Source organism: Pelodiscus sinensis, chromosome 10 (genome assembly GCF_049634645.1).
Source record: "Pelodiscus sinensis isolate JC-2024 chromosome 10, ASM4963464v1, whole genome shotgun sequence".
Taxonomy (NCBI): Eukaryota; Metazoa; Chordata; order Testudines; family Trionychidae; genus Pelodiscus; species Pelodiscus sinensis.
Window position 1 is genome coordinate 52,501,589 of NC_134720.1, and position 24,490 is coordinate 52,526,078.

General features: G+C 50.8%; 1 long non-coding RNA gene across 2 annotated transcripts; it reads left to right on the plus strand.

Annotated features, from left to right (window-relative positions):
• Positions 1–780: 780 nt before the first annotated feature.
• On the plus strand, positions 781–24,130 carry LOC102449926 (uncharacterized). Of its 2 annotated transcripts, XR_001368210.3 has the most exons (6): positions 781–1,547; positions 10,030–10,195; positions 16,198–16,368; positions 16,728–16,845; positions 17,408–17,477; positions 18,512–24,130. It is a non-coding gene; the product is annotated as an uncharacterized LOC102449926 (long non-coding RNA). The 2 variants fall into 2 exon arrangements; XR_012906332.1 differs by having other exon boundaries at positions 786–1,547; positions 17,408–24,130.
• Positions 24,131–24,490: the final 360 nt, after the last annotated feature.

Consider the following 24,490-nt stretch of genomic DNA (forward strand, 5'->3'; position numbering starts at 1 on the left):
AGGATAAGTCTGATCACAGCTAAAAGGCTTGATCTCCATAGAATCACAGAACACTAGAACTGGAGGGGACGTCGGAAGGTCATCGAGTCCAGTCCCCTGCCCTCACGGCAGGACCAAGCACCGTCTAGACCATCCCTGACAGGATCTCCCTGACAAGCGTCTGTCCAACCTGCTCTTCAATATCTCCAGGGATGGAGATTCCACAACCTCCCTGGGCAATTTATTCCTGTGTTTAACCACCCCGACAGGTAGGAAGTTTGTCCTAATGTCCAACCTCCACCTCCCTTGCTGCAATTTAAGCCCTTTGCTTCTTGTCCTGTCCTCAGGAGCTCAGGAGAACAATTTTTCTCCCTCCTCTTTGTAACACCCTTCTAGACACTTGAAAACTGCTATCATGTCCCCTCTCAGTCTTTTCTTTTCTAAAATCAATCAAGACCCGTTCTTTCTGTCTTCTCTCATAGCTCATGTTCTCGTGACCTTTCATCATTTTTGTTGCTCTTCTCTGGATCTTATCCAATTTTTCCACAACTTTCTTTAAGTGTGGTGCCCAGAACTGGATGCAATACTCGAAGTGAGGCCATCCGGGGAGGAAAAACGGCCACCCATAGCTCATGCCCTCATGCAGTCTGCTAACATCTGAGAAGGTGGCCAGGTGTGCTGGACAGGTTGGCTGTCGGGGAAAGCAGTTTGGGACAATGTGACAACATGGCCGATGTACAGGACTCCTGTACATGAGGAGGATTGCATCTGATTTTGGGGGGGGGGAGGTTGACTCAGCTTTCCAAAGGGAAAACCAAAATGCACAAAGAAACTCAGTGGTTGGTTGGTTAGTTTGATGGTGTGTGTGGGTGTGATTTGTTGGCGTTTCTGTGTGTGTATGTGTGGGGGGGGTATGTGGTTTGTTGGGGTGTGTGTGTGTGTTTGGTGTTTCTTTATATGTGTGTGTGTGTGCGGTTTGTTGGTGTGTGTGTGCGGTTTGTTGGTGTGTGTGTGTTTTGTTGGTGTGCGTGTGTGGTTTGTTGGTGCGTGTGCGTGTGTGTGGTTTGTTGGTGTGTGTGTGTGGTTTGTTGGTGCGTGTGCGTGTGTGTGGTTTGTTGGTGCGTGTGTGTGGTTTGTTGGTGCGTGTGCGTGGTTTGTTGGTGTGCATGTGTGGTTTGTTGGTGCGTGTGTGTGTTTTGTTGGTGTGCATGTGTGGTTTGTTGGTGCGTGTGCGTGTGTGTGGTTTGTTGGTGCGTGTGCGTGTGTGTGGTTTGTTGGCGCGTGTGCGTGTGTGTGGTTTGTTGGTGTGTGTGTGTTATTGCAAATCACCAGAATATCCTGTGAAACCGGTCTAGTGGGGCAGGGGGAGACATCCCGATCAGCTCACTGCCCAAAGGGCGGAGGAGGCACAGAGACGGGCCCCGTTGACAGAGGAATCTCTTTGACAGGACAAAGAACCAATCAAAGCCCTGGCCACGCAGGAGTCCAGTCACGCAGGGAGCGATGGAACGGCTGCGTTTTCCTCATGAAGCTCTGACTCATCTTGAAAAGCGTCCAGAACGGATCGGGTGGGTTTTCTTATTGTGCTTCAAACCCATCCCCCCTCGGTGGGTCCTCAGACAAGTTCCCAGCCTCGGAGGGGGGGGGGGGGGGCAGCAGTGGGATATTTCTTCTTGGGGTGGAGAAGGGAAGAATGGGCACCAAACTCTGGTAGTGGCGGGAGGGCGAGTCGGAAACTGCTCCTGCGTGACTCATTCGGCAGGACAAATGCAACTTCGCTCATCCCTCTGCCGCCCTCCTCCTCCCCTTCTGCTGGGAGAGCGAGAGCGAGAGCGAGCCGTGGAAAAACATCAGCGCTTTTATGTTCCTCTCCCCTGGCATCTGTACACAGGGAACCTTTCCAAGCCACAGCGATGGCTCCATCTGCCGCTCGGGGAGGGAGTCCTTTTCCTTTTAATGGTCACCTAGGACGAGTCTCCGAAGTGACCTTGGAGGAATGTCTGTGCCAAAGGAAGGGGGGTGTCTCTGAGCCTGGTGTGTCAATGCTCGGAGGGTTTAAAAAAAACACTTCCCAATTCTCCACTGAAATTTCAAATAAATAAATAAATAAAATAAGCCCCCCCCCCCCCATTTCTGCGGGGGAGGGCGTGGGTGGGTCGAGGGAACAGTCTGGACACGGTTCCGACACTGGGGCATGCTGGGTCGTAAAAGGAGATGGGGTGATTGAGGGGGGCAGAGGTGAGGGGGAACGTGAAAAATATCCCTGCCTTGTCTCTGCTCAGACGGGTAATTAGCGTGTATTTATGAAGAACACAAACAGCCCAACTAGGTTTATTGCCGTCCACAAAACAGCTCTGGGTTGTTGTTTTTTCCAAAACATCTCCCGAAAATGGTAGGGGTGGCCTGCCAGCAGGCCCGTTAAAATGCAGCCCAGCTGCATGCCAACGCCAGCCCCGCTCCTCTGTGGGCACGGAGAACAATTAGGCAATGACATGGCCTTCCCAGCAAATTGCTCTTCAGCTGGGGTGGGGTGGGGTGGTGAGGAGGCTGGCAGAGAAAACTGACCTGATCCTTCCCGGATGTAAATCCCCCTGCTCTAAAAGGCTGGACTTGTTTGTTTGCCTTAACGATTGGGATAATTTGTTGGCTATGGGGCGGGCCTGCCCATGTGAAAATAGTTTTTTCTGTCTGCAGTTCTTATGTGACTAGCATCTGGCTGAGTGCCCTGCCTGCTCTCTGCTTGCTCTGTTACTCGTCAGCCCCAACCCTTGCTTTGTGTCAGGCGGTCAGCAGAGGCTGTGGCTCTTCAGTCGAGGTGTGAGGGGCACGCAGCTCCAAGCTGATAGCACGCTCTGAGTGGCCAGGACCTGTGGGTGCTATGCAGAGATAAGAACATAAGAGTGGCCAGGCTGGGTCAGACCAAAGGTCCATCCAGCTCAGGGTCCCGTCTGCTGACAGTGTCCAATACCAGGTGCCCCAGAGGGAGTGAACAGAACAGGGAATCATCCAGTGATCGCTCCCCGGTCACCTATTCCCAGCTTCTGACAAACAGAGGCCAGGGACACCATCCCTGCTCATCTTGGCTAATGGCCATTGATGAACCAAACCTCCATGAATGTATCTAGCTCTTTTCTGAACCCTGTTAAAGTCCTGGCCTTCACAACATCCTCTGGCGAGGAGTTCCACAGGTTGGCTGTGCGTTTCATGAAGAAGTACTTCCTTTTGTTTTAAATCTGCTACCTATTAATTTCATTTAGTGACCCCCTCATTCTTATGTTATGGGAACAAATAAATAACTTTTCCTTATTCACTTTCTCCATACCAGTCATGATTTTATAGACCTCTATCCTATCCCCCTTTAGTCTCCTCTTTTCTAAGCTGAAAAGTCCCAGTCTTTTTCATCGCTCTTCATATGGCAAATGGGACATTTAAGATGATGGAAGCTAGCTAAGGATGAGGAGCAAGAGTTGCTGCACCTTGTATCTGCTGATTCTTGTAGGGCTCTACAAAAGCTAGGTCCAGCATGCACAGATGTTGGAAACATTACTTCCGCTGGTGTCAAGGGAAGGCACTTCCGTCTAGTGGTCAGAGCAGGGAGCTGCAGGCTTGGACTCCTGGGTTCTGTTCCTGCTGCCAGACTGGTACATAAAACCGACATCATCACAGTGATGTTTCTCCCGCCTCTCAGAGCTGTTGTAAGGGTTAGTTCATCAGCCATGTCTGCAAAGTGCTTTGAGGTCCTCCGATGAATGGTCATATTGGAGGGGAATGGACTTGATCAATACAAGCCTTTGTGTTTCCCTGATAATGGAGATGAGCTGCAGCAACCCTCCGATCCCGGTGCTGTCAGCGAGGGCTAGACTCTGATCCCAGATGGCACGTCTCTGCCGGATTGGAATATCTGCACCAATCGAGGCAGCTCTGGATAGAAAATCCCCAAGTTAGGGGAGTCCCTCTTCAGCAGCTGCCCAGCTTGATGCAGTCTCGCCATTGTCTCCAGTTTGCAGTGGAATGATACACTCTACCGGTCCTCGGTTCCAGGTGTGAGACGGTGTCCTCTCTGCGTCAGCTGCAGGCTGAAGAGCGGGTGTTTTTCAGAGGATCCAGAGCCTCTGTTTCCTCCGGGCAGGACCATCCCGCGCAGGGCCCCTGCAGCAATCCAGACCGTCTTGCTTGCTAGCAGGAAGGGCAGCCAGGGAAGGGCATCTCCCTGCATCAAGCAGAATGATGTGAAATATCAGCCTTTGGTCCTGATCCTAGACTCTTCTTTAGTAACCAGCCGGTGTTAATGAGTGTGATGTACCAGGCAGAGCTAGCACGTTAGTCATCATGTGAATCTTTTATGCTCCTTGTCTACTGGCAAGTATTATCCAGCAAGCTTTGTTATTGTATGCTTGGCGGAAGGCAGAGAAGTTAGGGAGGATGGTGTGGAATGTGTCCGGAGAGCAATGCTACAATTCACCACAGATAATAGAAGTCTGAGCCAGACAGATAATAGAACAGAGTGAGATCCATTTATTGCTAAGAGACGGTCTGAATATGTCTGCGTCGCCTAGCCCAGTCCCCCTCCTCCATCAGATTTCTCAGGAGAAAAACACAAGCCCAGGGAAGAACGGTAATGGAGGCAGTCGGCGATGGATCCGTAGGCTCTTCTGCAGCCTTCCTCACCGCAGAAACAGAGCAACTCTTATGGATAGTGAATTCATTCACATCTCCCCAGGATGGCAGAGAAGGATTACTAACCTCACGGCTGGGAAACTGAGGCATGGGGAGACAAATATGTAAACTGGAAATTGACCCACGTCTCCAGCGTCATAACCAGGCGCCGGTCCTTCCTTTCCGATAACAGGTCTGGTCAGGGTGGGGTGTTCACTAATGAGCACTATAGAAAAGTAAAGCTAGCAGGTGACGGCATTGCTCAGCACGTCTGAAAATCTGGCCATTTCTATTTAGGTGCCTAAGGCTGGGTCTGCACTGGGAAAGTTTAGCAACGAAAGTGCAGTCAACATGCAAAAGTCGGCAAAAGTGAAAACAGGTCAGACTGGCTGTTCTGCCTCCCATCGTCAACATTTCATGGCCAGATTGCTAGCAACCTGGGGACAGATAGAGCAAAGCACTGTGGGTAAGCATCTCACAGTACCGTGCTGTGGGACAGCAGAGCTGATCCCCATGCTTCTTGGGATCCCCTCCGAGTTCTCCCACAGTCTCCTCAGCATGAGTTGCTCTGGGAGCTCTCCGTGCTGAGGAACGGCAAAGCAGCACGGCCGTCTCTCCAGCCCCCCTCCAGTGGCAGGGGCCTTCCTGCCACTGTATTCCTAGCTGGGCAGAACAGGAGCATTCCAATGATGCTCTTTGTTTGTTCCCCAAATGGAGCAGCTCACTCAGATGTTAGACTCTTCCCAGAGCTTTGAAAGGGGACAGAGGGAGTGGTTTCTTTTTCCCCTGCTACCAGATGTTGATCGCATGCTTGGATCATGCCCACGCTTATTGTAAGCAGGAGACCTTTTTCATCAAAACATACCCGGCCTCTTCACACCCAACGCACGCACCATGTGCAGAGAGACCTGTCAAAGCGAGAGCACGTTAGCAGCGCTATCAAGACAGCAAGAAAAAAACCAAACCAGTCCCTGTTCAGAACCAGTTCCTCAAGGGCTGAAATCAGGCTGCTGTTTCCCTTGCTCTCGGTGATGCTTCCACCCCATCAAGTGACAGGAGAGGTGCCTGGAACGTTAACCGGCAGCATATGGAAGGTGGCAGGGTCACCAATGAACCCAGAAGTCACGTCTTCATACAGGTTGAACCTCTCCAGACTGGCACCCTCGGGACCTGATGCATTCCGAACGAGAGAATTTGCCAGACCACGGGAGGTCAGTATTGCCTAGTAGCCTTACCAACACTGCCATTGCTTACTGAGAAGACATTTAGGGGTAAATTAGAGCTAAATAACAGCACAGAACGCCAAGAGCCAGGACTGGGGGATGCAGGGGCAGATATATAGGGCAGGGCGAGTGGGGCAGCTGCCCCGGGCCCCGCGCTTCAAGAAGCCCCGCGCATGCGCCGTGTCAAAGGGGGGCCCCTGCGACATTGTGCTGCCCTGGGCCCTGCAAAATCGTCATCTGCCCCTGGGTGGCTGCAAATAAATATTATGGGACCACAGGAAACGTGGCCATGCCCATGCTAAGGTCCATCCAGCTACTAGAAAGACCTACAGGAGGGCTTCCGATAATGACAAAGACTCCATGTTGGTCATGGATTCTGTGACTTTCTCTGACTCGGTGATTTCTTTCAGATGGCCCCAGTGCCCGCTGCTGGACTGGCCCTGTGTGAGCAGCACCATCCTTGCTGCTGGTGCTGGGCACTGCCCAAGCAGCTGCCAGCGTGGCTGACACCAGCGACCGCTTGAGGAGCAGTCCTGGGGGTGGCTGGAGCAGCAGAGGATGGATGGGACAGCTACCCCCTCCAGCATGCCTGCAGCAGCTCCGGGTGGTTACCCGAGCACATAGGCAGTGACATGAACGTGGCGCCACTTTGCACCCTTCCTTTCTACTGCAGGGTGCTTGGCATTCTCCCAAAGCTTTGCTCTCTGCACCACGCAGGGCACCAGCCAGGTTTGGCGCCCCACCTCATGGCGGACAGTACCCCTCCACGGTTTCTGCCGCTCGCCTTGTGGCTGGCAATCCAGCGGCTGGCTTCTGTGCTGACAGCTGGGGTGTGTTTGAGATCTGCGTTGGGACGGTCAGCTGTCGCTTTCGTTTGTAAGGGTTTTCTAGGCATGCTTGCAGGCTAAAGGCTCTACAGGAAAGTGCGCCAGCCTACTGCAGCAAAGGAGGGGAGTAATGTCCCTCTTTTTTATGCACCAGCCTGCTTGGTCTCTAGGATGAGTAATGTTGGGGAAAGGATTAGATAGGCCACTGTTCTGAGCCAGCCTGGCATTGCCCAAATTTCTACAGCTCGTGAGACACGCTGGAGATGAGATTTACAGCCCAGTTTAAAGACTAGCTCGATTTGGTTAATCTTCCAGGAACACTGACACGGGGCCCTTTGAGAGTGACTTTTCCATTAATTATAAATGAAGTCTGGCCCTCGGAGAACCAGAAGTCAGGCCCAGGAATTCACCATGGGTAAACGAGTTTCCAGGAGCCCAGCGCCAAAACCTCAGCTGGTGTAAATCGACCTACTTCCAGATCGCCGGGGAGCGCGCACTTGGAAATTACCAGCGTGTACATAAAAGCGAGCGTGTAGTCACATTGTCCGGGTTCTCTTCCAGCAGGACCCCAAGGAGTACAGAGAGTTCTCACAGTGGGGTGCACCGTCCCGGAATTGGACCCCTATGAATTAATGACGTTCCTGTGGAGTTTGAAACCACAGGATGCAGATGTTTTGATTCTGGCAAACGTCACGAAACTGCAAGCCAGAATTATGCTGAAAAATATCTTGTTGTTCAACCGAGCGGCTCCCCGCCTGACAAGACTGACGTGTCGCAAGGCCCTGAGCCTCGGCTGCAAATGTAAACCCGCCATATGTTCTGCTGTGAGCCCGGTAATTCAGTACATGTGCACACGGTGTCAGTACGGTGTGCTGGGATGCTACCACTTTCAGGCAAGCCAGTGCAGGGTTTTTTTTGTGCTGCTGTTGGGCATTTGCCTCAGCTGCATTTCAGTGAGGCGATAGTGAGAAGAAATTGTGGAAAAGACCCAAATCCAAGTATTTGTAAACATGGCAGAAAGGAAAGATCCCGATCGACGGGCAAACACTGTTGCAAACCGAGATGAAAGGAAGAGCAGAACTGAGAGCAGATGGAGGGACCTTGGACTTCAGGACACAATCTCTCTTGTACCTTGCATACAAAAGAGGGTTTGGGAGTCACTTGTCCACTGCCTGCCATGCCCCAGAGAGCAGAACAATTGGCCTTTCCAGCCCTTGTGAACATGCACCGGGGAAAAAATGTGGCAAGTGCTACTATGTTTGTGGCATGTGCGCAGAAAAGTAAATTAAAAATGTACAATAATTCTTCATTTAACACGTGCCCGCTTAACACGTTTTCGCGATAGCACGATTTTTTTTTAGGGAATTTTTTTTGAATTACACGACTGTCCCCGGAATAACACAATTTCCGCAGCCAGCCCGTCACCGGCAGCTGCGTGGGGCTTCCCCTGCCTTCCTGCAAAGCGGCAGAGGGTTCACCGCTCGCCGTGCCGTTCCCCAGCAACCCCCCCCCCCCCCCCGCCAGATGCAGTGCAGGTCCTGGCAGACCCGTCACAGGGGCATACTCCCAACCCAATCCCCGTCCCCTCTCCTTCCCTTCCCCAGAGCCAAACACCTCCCCTCCCTGCTGTAACCCAGTCCCCTTTCTCTCCCAACCTTACGTCCCGGTCCCAACAGACACCACCGCTTGAAACGCAACCCCCGCCTTTTCCTTTATTTTCAATGGGAAAATTGACCCCGCAAAAAACGTTTTCACTTAGCACGATCATTTTCTGAAACACGTCTAGAGTGTTAAATGAGGAATTACTGTACATACTGTCACATGACTTTATTTCTTAGAACTCAGAGCGATAATATAGAAACCCCAAAACAGAGAGAGACTAAGCAGGCTGCTCCATTTAAAAAAAAGAGCGAGAGCGAGAGAGAGAGTCAGGACTCCCTCTATTTTGCTATCAGCTGGTTCTTTGCAATCTGACGCTGATGGCGCACTTCCCTATAGAGCTGTTTATCCTGCAAGCAGGCCTAAAAACCCTCTACAAATGAAAGGGACAGCTGACAGTTCCAATACAGATTGCAAATACACCCCAGCTGTCAGCCTGGAGTGTAGAAAAGAAGCTAGCTGCTGGATTGCCAGCCACAAAGCAAGCAGCAGAAACCGTGGGCAGGTGCGGTCCGTCATGATGTGTGGAGCCAAACCTAGAGACTAACAGATGTATTAGGGAAAACACAACTACCCCCTCTGAGATGTATTAGGGCAAAAGCTTTCGTGGGTAAGACCCACTTCATCAGATGAGTTGGAGTGGAGTTTACAGCGGCAGTGATATATATGAACAACAAAAGAACATTTAAACAATCACACTCTTTCTTTTGTTGTCCATATATATATATACCCCCCGTCTCTGTGACTTTCACTCCAGTTAATCTGATGAAGTGGGTTTTTACTTACAAGGACCTATGCCCTAATAAATCTGTTAGTTTCTAAGCTGCCACAGGACTCCTCACTGTTTTTCCAGATACAGACTAACATTGTTACTCCCTCTGGATTGTACATGAACGCAGACTCTGAAGGAAAGCTTACCTTACAGGTACTCGGAAGAGGGAAGAGACCCTGGGTGTGTCTATGTAAATACAGCTTGCTCCTGCTTGGCTTAGATATGTTAGCTAGTCATCAGATGGAGCGGTATTTGCTTATTGTAATCAACTTAATTTGTGACCCAACACCAGCTATGTCTGTAATAAATGCAGGGAGAGAGAACTATGGGTACCAATGTTTATAATGTTGTGGGACTACAGAAAAGCAGGACTGTGTTACATTGTTCCAAAGGGGAGGGCTCACAGGTAGCAGAGAGGACCTGGCTAAGCAGGGGCTAGACTTCCAGAGCGCTGTAAGAATAAGAGAAGGTTATTTTGGCCGGGAGGCTGCAAACCTTCCCTGGTTTGGAATGGTTTGACCTGCTTCCCCCACCCCACTGTTCAAAGAGCAGAGCTAAATAGGCATCATTAAGAGCCACTTTTGTTATGCTAATTGTGCTGGAGTTGTATTTCTTCTACCCTGCTTGCAGCCTGGCTCCCCTTGCCTGGTCATGAATGGGTTAATAATGTTTGCTGGCAAAACTGAAGTATCAAGCTCCCAGGTGGAGGGAGGGATGGAAAACCTGCGCAGAATGACATAGGAAATAGAACCACTGCGGCATTTGGGGAAGTGGGCTCCTTTTATTCCGCCATCGTGTGCTGGGAGAGGAGAGGTTGTTTTCAGACCCAGGTGTCTCTTTAAGTTCAGGGATGGAGCCCTGTTGTGCTGGGGGCTGCCAGTGGATGTAACAAAAAGACATTCTCTGTCCCCAGGCCTGCCAATGGGAAGAGGATGAAGTGGACAGTTGCCCTGGGGGCCAGAGATTCAAAGGGTCCAGTGCTAGTGGTAGCAGCCAGATTGCTGCCGGAGCACCATGCCACATGGCTCTGGCTGGGGGCGAGGATGCTGTGGTCAAGGCCAGGTCACTCCAAGATGTTGGTAAGTGGTCAAGGGCTGCACATTTCTGTGGGGGAATAGGGGGTCTGGGATGGAGGCTGGGTGCAGAAAGGAACTTGTGTAAGGGACTGGAGTGTAGTAGGGTGTGTGGGGTCTGAGAGGGAGTTCAAGTGAAGGAGGGGGTTGTGACCTGGGGGAGAGGGAGTGCAGAGGGTTTGAGTGGTGATGTGGGGCAGGGAATTGGGGGAACGGAGGGGCTGGGGTTCCAGAGGCATTTACCTTAGGAGGGCCCTGGTCAGCAGTCCAGTGGGTCCCTCTGGCAGGCTCCCTGCCTGCCGCAGCCCCAGACCATGCAGACTGGCTGGCTGCTCCCTCCATGTGCCTCTCTACATCGTGTGCAGAGGGGGAGTCTTCATGCACTGCCCCACTCCGGCACAATCTCTCCGCTCCCATTGGCCGGTTTCTAGTCAATAGGAGCGGAGAGATTGTGCAGGGGGTGGGAGCAGTGTGCAAAGTGATCCCTCCCCCCTTCATGTGCCGCACAGAGAGCAGCCAGCTGCTTTGAGCCCTGGGGCTGCTCTGTGGCTGAAGGTCCCGGTGGGATGGGCCGTGGGCCGGATTGAAAGGCTCGGTGGGTTGGATCTGGCCCGTGGGCCGTATCTTGCCCACCTCCGGTCTGGGTGGTGCTAAGGGCTGACTGCCTGAGGCTCCACTCCTTCTGGGGGCACGCAACCTCTCCCCACGCTTGCCCTGGGGCTGCGGTGGCTGTAGGCCCTGCTTTCTGCCCCCAAATGGTTAACCAAGTACAAGATGAGACGAACCGGTGGGGCACTAGGGGCAGCACACCGATGGATGGGAGCCTGGATTAACATAGACAGCGGTAAGTGAGTTGGATAAAGCTGTCTGATCAGGAAGAGTATGGTAAGTAGCAGGCACAGCGCCCCAGCTGTCTGATCACCGTAAGGCCTGGCTCATGATCAGCTACCTGTCTTGCAGAGCCCTGGCCAAAAGGAGCCTGCCCTCTCTGTGACTAATTGGTCTCCACTCCGCCCGGGTTGGTCAGAAGGAATCGGTTTCCTTTTCCATCAGCAAGCTGGAAAATCTCCCAGGGTCGTGTTCTGGGAAAGCGCCTGCCTTGCCGCTTCCGAGAGTTAAACACAGAGACAAGAGGGATTTGAGCTCCGTCGCCGGGCGAGACATCCCCCCGTGCACTCACCTGCCTGGAGACTGGAGCGCCCTTTCTCCGACTGTTTACACATCCAGCCCTTCGCAAGGTCAACCTGACATGCGGGGGGGTGGGGGAAGAAACCACCACCTCTTCCTGTCTAAATGAGCTGTGGAAACAACCCCTCCCCAAGGAGCCGAGCTGTTCTAAAAGAAGGCAAACGCACCACCTCTGTTAATTGTCCCGGAAAACATTCCAAAGGCAGCCGTCAGCTGGGAAGATGTGGGCAGGCATGGGTTGCCTCGAAGCAGTGATCAGCACAGCCCATGGGACGTTTCTGGGATGCTGTGGAGAGACAAGAAGACCCTAGAAAGGGAAAAGCCACTCCTGGATTAATGGGGAATTCCCAAAATGTGTTTATTTCTTGACTCATTTTTTAGGCTGAGTGAAAACAGCTGGATTGACAGCTATGGAGACCCATGTCCTCTATTCCACGAGGCTGGACGGTAGCCCTACAACCATCCCCTCGCATCCCTCACCAAGGTGCCCCACCTTCCAGCTTGCAGCAGGGACTTCTGGGGGAGATCACACTCCATCCATGGTCTGCACTTGCTACCTGCAGTGAAACTATCCGGTGACCTGGAGGAGGGGATGGAATGTACCCTCAGGAATTTTGCGGATGACACTAAGCTAGGGGGAGAGGTAGATATATAGGCGGGTCGGGACAGGGTCCAGAGTGACCTAGACAAATTGGAAGATTGGGCCAAAAGAAATCTGATGAGGTTCAACAAGGACAAGTGCAGAGTCCTGCCCTTGGGATGGAAGAATCCCAAGCATTGTTACAGGCTGGGGACCGACTGGCTAAGTAGCAGTTCTGTAGAAAAACACCTGGGGATTACAGTGGATGTGAATCAATAAGGTGCCGTTGTAGTCAGAGGCTAACGGCATATTAGGGTGCATGAGGGGGAGCATTGTCAGCAGATCTAGAGAAGTGATTATTCCCCTTTATTCAGCATTGGTGAGGCCACATCTGGAGTATCGCATCCAATTCTGCCCCTCCCTCCATTACAGAAAGGGTGTGAACGCATTAGAGAGGGTCCAGCAGAAGGCGACCAAAATGATTCGGGGGCTGGAGCACACGACCTATGAGGAGAGGCTGAGGGATTTAGGCTTATTTAAAGCTGCAGAAGAGAAGAGCGAGGGGGGATTTGAGAGCAGCCTTCAACTCCCTGAAGGGGGGTTCCAAAGAGGCCGGAGAGAGGCTGTTCTCAGTGGGGGCAGATGGCAGAACAAGGAGCAATGGGCTCAAGTTGCAGTGGGGGAGGTCTAGGTTGGAGATGAGGAAAAACTCTTTCCCTAGGCGGGTGGGGAAGTGCTGAGATGGGTTCCCTAGGGAGGGGGTGGAATCTCCATCCCTAGAGGTGTTTCAGTCCCGGCTTGACAAAGCCCTGGCTGGGCTGATTGAGTTGGGGTTGGTCCTGCTTTGGGCAGGGGACTGGACTTGATGACTCCTGAGGTCTCTGCCCGCCCTAGGATTCTATGATTCTATGCAGGATGGCTAATGAGAAATCTGTTACAGGTTTCTTTTAATCTTGGTGTCCCAGTAGGAACTGGGTTGGGACAACCTTTCTGTTTCACTGAGCAGTCAATCTGATGGTAACGACTTCCGGTTGCTGCCCTGCAGAAGCCGGTTCTAACCTAGAGCAGGACACATTCCTATCCCGTTGCTGTTCTCCAGTGCCGTTCAATCTTGCTGGGCTTGCAGTTTCAGTCTTTCCAGAAGAGGGAGTGTGTAACTGTATCCTGTCCTCCTCTGCTGGCTGGTCTGTGGAGTGGATAAAAGCCCTCTGCTGCTACTGGCGGATGGAGTTCCTCCGTGAGCCTGAAGCGAGGAAGGTGTTAAGGTATTGGTGCTGGGTTAAACCCCAGCTGATAAAGTCTGACAAAGGTCATTTTAAGGACAATGAAGTGCTATCCAGGCATGAAGTCATTCTGTTCTTCTACATGCAGAACTTTCTCATGCATGTCAACAGTAGGAGTTTCCAGTATCTAAGGCAAGAAATATCGCCCAGCTAATTGCTCGAGCACAAACCAGCAGGCTAGAGATGAAAATATGTACCCCACCCCAAGTGTGCTGCATGTTTTCCTCTGATAGCCATCACTACCTGCACTGCAGTCTTTGTCTCACAAGGCTGCAAGGAGTTTAGAGCACAAGAGCCTCTCTTCAAGGGGGAAATGTCTGAGTTGCCCTGTTGATGTTCCTTTTGCTCCCTGGAGGCCAGGTCATGCGGAGGAGGCCTGCTGCATGGTGCTTTTCTCAGTAGCTATTTGCCTGCTTGTGCAGCTGGTTTGCATGGCTCACCCATGCTGCGACGCAGTGGGTGCCGTCTGCAGATGCACAGGGATCCGGCTCCACGCAATAGCACGGGCCCATCTCAATGCCATTTCAGGCCATGTGGAGCCTTGACTTGAAGTTTAGGGTGGCCACCACCAGTGTTCCCCATAAGCTGTGTGCTTGTGCGGCTCCTCAGGAGACATCCAAAGCCACCCAGCTGGGTAGCAGAACACCGATTGCTAGGTTTTTTGATTGTCCTGGTGGTGCACATTTGCACATACTTTGATGCACATAAAAAGTTTATTCCACATAGAGATAGAAAAAATGTGCACATGGATGGGAAACATTAGCGGGATCATTGGTTGCCACCCCTCCGGTTTTCACCCAGACAGCCCGGGTTTCTGTTTGTGTGTCCAGGGCCATTTGACAAGCCCCAATATCTGTTTTTTTTAATCAGTAGCAACCCTAACTAGAAGGAAGGAGGCCACATAGCAACAGCAGTCACAGCGGCCTCGAGGGCCAGGCTGTTTTCGCTGTTTGCGACAGGGGCATGGCATGCCGGGGTGGGGCCTGTTCGGAAGAGACAAAGAAGGGGTCAGGGCATGGGAAAAGAGGCAGAGAAAGAGATGGGGCCTCAAGGGGAGAGGCGGAGCAGGGGTGGGGCCTTGGGGAAGAGCCTCAAGACCGATCCGCGTCTTGACTCACGCGCTGTGCTGACAATCAGCTGAGCCGGCACAGCGCGGCGGCCATTTTTATTTTAATGAATCATAGAATCATAGAATAATAGGACTGGAAGGGACCTCGAGAGGTCATCGAGTCCAGCCCCCCGCCCTCAAGGCAGGATCAAGCTCCGTCTACACCATCCCTGACAGATGTCTGTCTAACCTGCAGCCTCGCCAGTGCCATCTTCCTTTGGCTGGCTCAGGGCCCTTGGCACTTGGTTCCCCTGCACTCCGTCTGCTGCAGGGAGAAACATTTGGCTCTTCACCAGACACCATTCTCGGGAGATGCCTCCACTGAAAATCCCCCTGGATGCAGCTTCTTTCGCCCCTGGCAGTTAAAGGCCAAATCATGAGGGATCTAGTTCCATTCCCCTACCGGTCTCCGGCCGCTGCCCCACCCCCTACTCTGAGCTCTACTCAAAGATGGGGCAGGGGTCATCTTTTTGCTAGTGTTCATGCAGCACCTGACGCACTACAGCGTGGATCTCTAGCTATGAACGCAAACCTAGGTAGATGAGATTCCCAACTGCTTTGCAAATACCTCCCTTTTTTCTGGGTTGCAAAGGGTGTGCTGGGATGTTATGCAGAAAAGTGGCTTTATTCTCGGCACCCTGTTGCAACTGCGTGCGAGGCAAGCCATGAGCATCATGGACCTGTAGGCTTCACTGCCACAAGATATCACTGAGATCCGGGGAGAAAGGATTGGCCATCAGAATGCGAGCTCCAAAATTAAATAGGATATGACTCCATGAGGGGGATTACCTCTCCCACTTCAGTGTGTAAATCAACTTCTAGCTGCTGGGGACGAGGAAGAAATTTCCACGGTCAATCAGTTTTTAGCACTGGCACGGTACCTCAGCACCTCTCAATGCGCACAATCCCCCTGGGAGAGAGGGCCAGGCTGTGATCCCTGGTAGAGGAGGTATGGCACAGGGTCGCTAAGGTCCAAAGCCTCAGACTATTTAGGTGCCTAAGTCCCTTGGTTGAGAGTTCGGCCCAGCTTCTCCAAGCCCCAGTGACGTGGCTGAAGTCACCCGGGGAGCATGGGTTGGCGGAAAGATAGAATTGAGCCAGGAACGCCCAGGCTAGCCTGGCGATCACAGGACCATGCGATCACAGGACAGGTTATCACGGTCCAGGATAGAGTTCCTTGCCCTTTCCTCTGTGGCCACGGGTGCTGGAAAGAGCCCAAGGCACAATCTTAGCCACAAATGGCCAACACTTTGATCCGGTCTGTGTCAACGCACTTGATCCCTTGGCTTGTGCTTCCAGCTTGGGGAAACACAAGCGGCTTTTACTGCTCCTCCTTTCTCAGCTGGGCCATCACCTCACCTGCCCTTTGCCATGCTTTTTCGAAAAGGCCCCTGTTTCATTCAGCCATCGCTGCTCCCTCCCTACCTCCCCGGGAGCCGCACTGAAGCTGCGTGTGGCTGCTCACTGGGAAATAAAGTAGGTCATGGTGTCACGTAAGGCAGTACGACTGCACAGCCAGGCGAGCGGAGTGGAAAAACCCAAACCCCAAACCCCTGCCAGATTGGAGGTGATAAATAACCAGCTGTGTGGGATCAGCAGATAAGGAAGAGAATGTATCAGGCAGCAAACTGGAAAACATAGTTGCTGGGTGAACTGAAGTGTCAGGGGAAAATACTCCGGGTCGGCTTGATCACGCCAACCCGAGAATTCTGGTTCTCCATTTATCTATGTGAAACTGTAGGCGGGGGGGGGGAGAGGGGCATGCAGTTTCCAGCCTGGCTAGGGTGCCCTCTGCTGGCGCATGTGAGGTGCGGTGTCCCCCACATTTTTGTTCTGGTCTCTTTTGCAGGCAGCATTTTTCTTCCCCCCTTGGATCCAAGGAGGCACTTGAAAGCATCAGACGTTAGTGGAAAATCAACAATCTGTGAACCCAGATGCTGGGTTGTGAACCATATTATTTCTCCCTGAGTTTTCTGGATTTATTCATCCCCCACTTCTGCAAAATGTCCATATGAATAAAGTGAGTATCCTCCTTTCTCAGCAGCGTCTGACCGTTCTAATTCCTTGCCCAATTTTAGTCGCTCGGATTTGAATTGATCTGCTTTTGGAGGGACGTAAGTCTCAAAACTTCACTCTGAATCAGGATTTCGAATGCCTCGGCGGTCAAGGAGGAGGTTCAGATCTGGGGATTTGGTTTAGTCCATTATGGGCATGGGGAGCAAATTGCAAAATGTCATTCAAGATTAGAATCTCTTGCACCTGCCAACTTCTAGAGGAGCCTGGGGCTTTATGGAAGCCCTGTCTCAAAAAGACAAAAGCCTTTGACACCCGGGCCTGTGCAGAGAGTCTGGGGGCACTGACACCCTTGCTGCATTGCAGGACCTGCACTGATCATGCACGTTGATTTCACCAGCTGGTTTGATATGGTTCTGCTGGACACTGCCTGCCTCAAATTCCAGACCTCCCAGTCTTGGGGAGCAGTAAGGAGGGGGTGCAGGTAAGCTTGAGCACTTTACCAGGCTGACGGAGTCCTTGCTACAGAAATTGTGGAGCACTGGACAAAGCCAAAGCCCCCTTTGCTAGAAATGAAGGGTGGGAGGCTCAAATTCTTCCCGGCCCAGAAATTTCAGAGCTGAGACCTAGATTACTCCCGATGACCTGTTCCCAGAAACCTGAGCTGCTCTCAGGAGAACAGCGTCCGTGTCCAACTCAAAGCTTCCATTCCTCTATACTAGAGCCCAGAGCAGATACAAAAGTTATGTCCACCGCTGCATTTGACATCCACGAAGGCGGATCTAGTGGATATGAAATGCATATCTGTACGTTTGCAGAATTCTAGATACAAAATTTGTATCCGCATCTGCATCCATCTCCGCAACAGTCATCTGCGGATACCCATGGATATCTGTGGATTTGTGGGGCTCTACCCAATACCCAGAAGCCTCTTTGGTTATAAGCTTCCAGAAGGCTCACTCCCAGGAGTTTGGGTAAAATTCACTGTTCAGTGATTATTAGGCCCAGTGAACTAAACTGTCTGTCTGTCTTTCTTTCTGCTGTAGGTCTCTCCAACAATTCTCAGGACAGTGCCATTAAGAACAAGGCTCAACAGGTTTCACCCCTTCCGGCTGGGTAAGCATAGTTGGCAAACGGTGTGCAACCACCACTGGCTGTCGTTGCTGGAGTCTGATAGGGCAGGTTCTTGCTAAATCATAAGGTTGTGGGGAAGCTGTGCCTAAAAAGGCCCTGACACTGACATCCTGGGTGAGCTACCGTCAATGTACCCTCTAATTTTCCCATCCATGTGTGGAATAAATTTTGTTACATGCACTGGGGCATGTGTGGATGTGCATCACCAGTAGAAACACAGGCTGCTGGCTGTGGGCACTCTGCTAGTCAGCTAGGCAGCATTTGACTCTCTCCTGGTTGGCTGCCCAAGAGTACAGCTTACAGGGAAGTCTTGTTCGGTTCTGTTTAGGTTGTAGATATTTTGGGAAGCTGGGGAGCAGTAAACCACCTTTTCACTTGGAGTCCTCCTGCCTGCGTTTGTCAGGACAGAGTTAGAGAAGAAATGACATGCATCTCAAGTCATGAGCATGCGTAGCCCCCTGCTAATATTCCCAGACATTCAGTTACATGCCACAGGATGGCGACCCCACTGCAAGCTGTGCCAGTGGTTAATTTCCATCCCTGTTTAAAAAAAAAAAAAAAGATGTCTGATTTCCAGGTTCTGATTTCCCTGTCTGATTTCCAGGTTCAACCTGTTGCCTTCCCCTGCTGGCAATACTCTGCCCTTCTAAAAGTCTCAGAGTGGTGGCTGTGTTAGGCTGGCTCTGCAGAAAACCATGAGGAGTCGTCTGGTGGCATTGTGGAGACTAACAGATGCATTAGGGCATATATGAGTGAAACTCACTTCATCAAATGAATTGGAGTAGAAGTTATGGAGGCAGGGGTGTGGATGGATGGATGGATGGACAGATAGAGGTGGCCAAGGTCACATTGCAAATCAGCACCAGAGCTGGAATGCCTGGCCCCTAGTGCACTAAGCACTTGCCAACTTTCCCTGCAGTCCAAATGGGCATAGTCTGTCCTTGAGACACTGGCCTGATTTATGAGCGGAAAGGCAGGGCCAGGACACCTCACTCACCTGTTACTTCTCTCGCCAGCCGGGGCTCAAACAAATGTCTGGACACACGGCGGAATGGATGCGCTTAGCTTGGAAATGCATGGGCGTGGCTCGGCTGGAGCTCTCTGAAATTGTGTGGTCTGCAGTGCGACTCTGCCACCTGCTCTTTCAAGTTGTGCAGCAGTCAGGGGATATAAATCCTCCAGCAGATATCACCCCTTGGCATCAGAGAACAGTGGCCACGGAGTTCCTGTTTCTCTTGAAAACGGGGCAGGGAGGGGGGTGCCAGGAAAAAGGGGAGCAGAGGTGCCCTTCAGAATAAGCAGCTGGACAGATATCAAAGCACACTCTGCAGTCCGATTGCCAACGGAAAGATTCCTTTGGTCCTAAATTCACACCGTCCCTGCTGATTCCAAGGCTGTAAATCAACCCACGGCATTGAAAAGGACACGCTCAGGATAATTGTATATTTAGAAGCCTTTCTCCCGTGTGTCACTAACACCTCTATGGATTATTAAAATCAGAGGATGTAAAAAAAAAAATCTCGCCAATGACACCTTTACTGGCTAGCCATTTCCAGCTTGGCCGTCTTCCCCAAATGAATCTGGTTTTATAACAACCACCCCACTTAGTCTGTGCATCGAGTTAAAAATATTTACCCATCTCCAAAGTTTGCAAATTTATAATGGGTTGAATTAGCACCCGGATCGAAACACATCCAAACTTTGGGACAGTCAAACTCTGGATCTGAAAGTTGTGGGTTATGCCTTAATCCACAATGGTGACTTACCCTGTTCTCTCAGGCCACGTCTACACTAGGAAATTATTTCAAAATTACTAAATTCGACTTAACTCCTGATGTAACAAAATCGAACTAGCGTGCCCACACTACGGGGAAACCTCGAAATTAGTCTGAGGCAGGCTCTGTGAATGTGGATGCTCTACCTCAGACTTAGCACCCCAGGAAATACTGGGGAGTCATTAGTTCGAATTACTCTGGGAAGTAGCTATTTCAAAATGCAGCACCAGCATATCCACACGACCGCTATTTCAAAATAACTGTTTCAGAATTAGTGTTACTTCTGATGAAAAGCAGGAGTCCAGATTTCAAATTAAGTGGCATGTTATTTGGAAATAATGGGCTTGGTAGTATGGATGCACCACTTATAAATTTGACCTTAGGGGGGTTATTTCAAAATAAAGTCCTAGTATAGAGCAGGGCTTAGGGTATATCTACACTTTAAGTTGGAAGGGGTCATACCAGCGTATGGAGACATACCCATGCTAACTCAGAGGGAGCTACAGCACAAGAGATAGAGTGTAGTCAAAACGGCCCAAGCGACGGAAGGGGCTCACCACCCCAATTATGTACCTTTGCCTGAAGCGGCAAAGCAAGCTAGCTTTGTCTCAAGACGAAGAGATGGGTCATGAATGATAGATTCAGGGATGGAAGGTCCACAAAGCGTCATGAAGATCCATGAGGAACAGGCCTAGATGTGCATCATGGCCAAGTGAGACTGGCAAACGGTTGTCGTGTGTTGCCCTGTACAACAAGTGTCATAGATTGTGAGGCCCAATGGGATCAGTAGGTTCAGCTAGTCCCAGGTCCTTCATACGTAGGTCTAGCACATTAGCCCGTGGTTAAACGAGCGACTCCATTAGAAGGACACCCAGCCTAGCAGGGATGGCGAATTCCTCTTGTGCCAGCCCATGTGCTCCAGGTCCTGAATTATACAACAATAGGTACTAGCAGCTGACACGAATACCGTGTCCTTCACTCAGAGATCCTGCACTATACCCCGGCCATTGACTGTTTCCCGGTCATAGTTTTTTAAAGTCCAGAACCCAGATGGATCTGCTGCCTTCAATTACTGTGCAATGCGGTTGCCGTGGGTTGGGAGGTGACATCAAACACAGTCAAGATAGGAAGCAAAAGTTCTAAAGATACTCAGCTGTAACCATGGAGGAGCTCAGTAATTACCCAGGTGCAATCTAGTCAGGACACTGGGGATAACCCTCCTGCTCTTGCCCAAAAGCGGCTTGGGCTTTCTAACACCCATAGGTCATTAGGGCTTCTGGTTTACGTCACACCAAAGACAGCTCCTCTCCCACTGAGCCCGACTGTTTTAGAAAGTGTCAGGAGGGTAGCCGAGTTAGTCTGTAACCGGAAAAACGTAAAAAACAGCAAGTAGTCCTGCAGCACCTAGAAGTTCATTCGTCGAAAGAAGCGGGTTGTGCCCACGAAAGCTCATGATACCATCAATGTGTTTTGTTAGTCTCTAGGGGCCGCAAGACCATTTGTGGTTTTTTATGTTTTATACAGTGTGAAGTTGCGGTGAGCTGTTAACATGTAAGAACCCCTTCATGCCCTCCCCTCTGCATTGGCAGCATAGTTCAAACTCTGCGGTGCCCAGAACCTTTGAGGTTCTCCGATGCTGTAGTTCAAACCTGAACTGAGTCACGGCCTCATGGCGCGATTGCTGAATGACATGTTTGTGTTGAGGATGGCGCAGTGAAAGAGCCCCAGAGGAAACAGCCAGGAACACACACAGTGTAATAACCTCTCCAGGGAAAAGCTCGGGTTTCTTTTCCTCTTCCTATGGTACGGCTTGTCCTGGGTGTGTTAAAGCAGATCTGGCACGGAAAGCCCAGTTAATGAAGGGAGTGTTTTTTTTTTTTAAAGAAGGGAAGATGATGAATTCTAATGCAAACTTGATCTTTCTGTCTACCTTAGGGTTTTCTTTAGCATCTGTTGCTATGGTAGCTAGGGGCTTAGCTTGCCTAATTAGCCCAGCTTTTCAAGTACAATAGGGATTGAGAGTTGGAGTTCTTGCAGCTGCAACGTATCATCTGGAGCGTCACTGCTGGAAAGCACCAAAGTGTCCATGGACGCACGCTTTCCAGTGCCCTACTCTTGAAGCCCTGCCTTCTCTGGTCCTGGAAGGTCGAGTGAAGTGGACTGATATTTATCACTGTCTTCATACCGCGTAAGCCTGAGACTAAAGAAACAGGCCAGCAGTGCCTGATCCAAAGTCTTCCAAGGTCAGTGGAAAAATTCCAGTAAGTTCTCGAGGAGGCCCCAAGAGTTCCCAATAAAGGGGAGATTCAAACCAAGATCCGTTGGTTAAGTGGAAGTTGAACCCAAATGATTCTGCCTCCTTCCGGAGTTTCCCAGACCCAGGCTGGAGTAGACACTTCCAAGTCACTCCCATGGAAGTAACTTTATTACTTTGCCCCAGTTTAATTCTCAAGGAAAACATAGGCTGGATTTCCCCACAGTGATGTCTCTTAGCCCATGGAATAATCACCCAAAAGGAGCCTGGTTGGATGAGTCATTGAAAACCAGATTGGTGAAGCATCGTGCACTCCAGAGACATCAAGTTCCAGGAACTGGACTGGTAGGAACCCAGCTCTGCCCCTGTTTGGCTGTGGTCTTGGGTAAATCACATGGTTTCTCGGTGACTCCGTTTCTCCATCCTTACAATAGGGCTAGCCATGCTCACCCACTTTTGTAAAAGTGCTTTGAGATCTCCCGCAGCACAAGGAGTGCTAAGACCCATGCTTCCAAACCTAGCTGTCCAAAATAAGGCAGGTGCATTTTATTGCGATACTTACATAACGGCCTGACTTCCAGAGATGCTGAGCATGGGTATGTATTTGCTCATTAGTTGCCAGTTATGTATTTGCTTATTAGTTTCTTCTGCATGATTCTGGCAAAATCCCGTTTGGCTTGGCTTTGCACCACTCCCTCCCAGCCACAGGTCTCTAAAAAGTCAAAAGCGGGAACAAGAATGCTGTTTGTATTTATTTCACGCAGGTTCATAAGGTTTGTTTATGCGTCAGCCACAGAGCCGCTTTTTAGCATTTTCACACATCATTAGCACCAGCCTAGGAATTTTTGTTTAAATGTGATCTTCAGCCTCTGTGCAGATTTTTCCAAGTCCTGCAACATTTCAATTGGCTTCACACAGTGACTTCCAGCCAGGAGAAGTCTAGCCAGACTCTCATTCAACCCCATTTCTTTTCAGCTCTTATGAGCTAGAAAGCCCAACAATCCTCATCCGGGGGCCAAATGCAATACTTCCTTCAGCAGCAATAATTGAGGCAGGGTATAGGTTGAACCTCTTCAGTCCAGAACTCTCTAGTCCGGCAACATACATCATCTGGCATGATTTGAGTTACCTGGATGTCCACTTTTCATGGGTGTGTCCAAGTTTCCCGTGGTCCCATTAAGTTTGTTGACAGCCCCCAGTCCTGGCTCTCAGTGTTCTGTGCTGTTATTTAGCTCTAATATACCCCAAAATGTCCTCTAACAGCCCCATAAGCAGTGGAAGTGTTGGTAATGCTGCTGGACAATACTGACCTCCTGTGGTCTAGCAAATTCTCTGGTTCAGCACCGGTTGGGTCCCGAGAATGCCGGACTAGAGAGGTTCACCCTGAAGTAGGAAAGAGATCTCCATTCGGCATGCTGAGGTTCTAGTGTTTGTATGCTAGCAGGTTCTTGGCCCCGGCTTGGTGTCATACTGAGATACCTCCCCACCTGGAACCAGACCCACTTTCCTGGAGAAACCCTTCCCATTCAGTAAATCCCACCCAGAGGTGGAGGACAACACTAACTGGTTAGATCTGATCCAGCCTCTGAGCGAAAAAGTGAGCACTTTGGCATCAAGTGAAACAGCCCAGCGCTTGGATGGTCCTTTGAATATCTCAATGTCTTGAACCTGGAGAATCTCAAGAGATGAGACTCCCTCCTGTGGTTTGCAGCCCTGTCAGTCCCAAAGGGAGACACCAGCACAAGCCACTCTCATGGCATGTTCTCGCACCTGGACCCTAGGTGTAAGCCAAGAGGGGTTCCAGCCTCTGACGCTGCCTCTTGACCTGTTTCAAATTCTGAACACTTCGAGGGTGTTTGGTCCATGGAATGGGGTGGCTAGGCCTTGGGCAGCAGAGTCAGGGAGATCTTTTAGGAAATCCCCTCTTTTAATGGGGACAGTAATAATTCCATAGAAGCTGGCCTCACATTCCAGGGGAACTTAGCTTCTGGCACTGCTGAATCATGAGCCAAGGTGGTTTCAGCTGCTGTCGAAGCCAGATATGCCCCATTCAAGGAGAGAAGTAGCCAGGTTCTGCAAAGCTCCAGGATGTCGATATTGCTCTACTCTAGCGATGTGTGCAACAGCGGCATTTTAGACTAATCTATCAGAGCAGTCCCTGTTCCCATTGTCAGGGCGCCGTGCCAGCCAACATCTTCTGCACATGGAAATCCCACAGACAAGATGAAGTCACTGAGGGACACCTGCTAATAATGTTAGACTCCCCTCCCCTCCCCCCAGGCCAAATGCCAAAGGTCAATTTTCAAACTCGAGCCCTTAGAGTTAGGCGCCTACCTCCAGCATTAGAACTCTGAAAAAAAGAGCACTGGGCATCTTCAGGTAAGAGCATCTGGAAATAATGGCTGATCCTTGGCCAGTGGCGCTTTTAAGCAGATGGGAATGCTGAAGAGGAGCAGAGAGCGAGTGAGGGGCAAAGCAACAGAACCAAATATAAAATGTACGTAGACCATGACAGGTACAGACCTCTTGCCTTTGTAATGAGAGAACCATTCTAAGCCCTTATTCAGTCAGAGCCAGGCTTATTCAGTCAGGGTACGTCTACACTAGCCCCCTAGTTCGAACTAGGGAGGCTAATGAGGGTGACCGAAATTGCAAATGAAGTGCGGGATTTAAATATCCCGTGCTTCATTAGCATGTTCCCGGGCGGTCGCCATTTTGGAAACTGACTAGCCCGGAATAACTGGCCGCATCTACACGCGGCAGTGAAATGGGAGTTCGAAGTAAACCCCTTAACTCGAATTAGCTGTTAAACCTCTTTCCACAAGGAGTAACAGCTAATTCGAGTTAGCGGTTTACTTCGAACTCCTGTCTCACTGCCGCGTGTAGACGCGGTCAATTATTCCGGGCTAGTCAGTTTCCAAAATGGTGACCGCCCAAGAACATGTTAATGAAGTACGGGATATTTA